Here is a 1293-nt window from a genome sequence, read left to right on the forward strand (position 1 = left end):
TAGGTAGTAGCATGGGAATGTTAGTGACATTACTGAATGTTCTTCCAAATTTCCTATAATTTTTATTTTTTTATTTTTTTTCGAATTTCCTATAATTTTTAGAATCAATATTGAATTTACAATGAGAAAAAAAATTTTCAAATCAGAGTTTTTTGTTTTGTTTTTTAACAAGAAAAAGACAATACCAAAATTATTCAACACTCAGATCTCTAGGATTTAGTGCCACTGAAAAATCCAGACCTGCCCCTGGCTTATCGGGGGTGTCCTTCGAAGAGTCATTTCCCCCCTCAGAGCTTCCATTTCCCCAACTAAAAACAGAAAGGAATAAACTTTGTCAGTGGTTTTCACAAAACTTACGTACCTCTTAAAGTTTTTATTGCTATGATAAATTATATTTTCAAGTTTATGTTTTATAGTGTATTGATTGATGGTTATTGAAATGTGGTTGACTTTTAATTAATAACCTTATATTTTGCTAACTTGAACTCTTTTAGTTCTAAGTTTATAGGCTCTCTTGAATTTTCTATGTAAGTAAACAGTCTTCAAGTAATGACAGTGTAGTATCTTCTATTTTATTTCCGTTTCCTTGTTTTACTCACTGACTAAAATCTCTAGCACAGTGTTGAATTGCAGTAATGGTGGTGGACATTTCTGTCTTGTTCTTGACTTTTCTAACATGTCACCATTGAATATGATGTTTGTTGTAGGTTATTTATAGATACCTTTTATTGGTGTAAAGAAACACTATTCTGCTGTGTTATGAATGGGCACTGAAATGTATTAAATGTGGGATTTTTCACCCTAATGTAACGTATTACAATCATGGATTTTATTACAGTAAACTATCCATGCATTCCTAGAATAAACTTACTTTGATGATGTATTATTTTTTCACTAAAGCAGCTTCTGTAAGACTGGAGTTTCCTGTAATTTGGATTTCCTATAGATTTCTTCTATAAATCATCTTGGTTTAGGGCTTAGGGGTGGAAAGCATTTATGCTGACACCCCAACCCACAACATTCAATCTGGCCTCCGGGCCCACCTCTCCACCTAAACAGCTCTTATGGGGATACCAGGAATCTTGTTGCTGAATCCAAAAGAACCTCCTCAGATCTCCCCCTCTCAGGCCTCCCTGGGTGATATGTGGTCCACAACTCTGAGAGACAGACTCTTCCGAACCCTGCTCTACTCTTCCTCCTACCTCTGTACACCTCCTCTCAGCCTCGTAGAGTCGTTCCTCCTCTGCCATTACCCACCCCTCATGTCCAGGCTCGGTCAAGGCCATCCTCTCC

Source organism: Myotis daubentonii, chromosome 14 (assembly GCF_963259705.1).
Source record: "Myotis daubentonii chromosome 14, mMyoDau2.1, whole genome shotgun sequence".
Lineage (NCBI taxonomy): Eukaryota > Metazoa > Chordata > Mammalia > Chiroptera > Vespertilionidae > Myotis > Myotis daubentonii.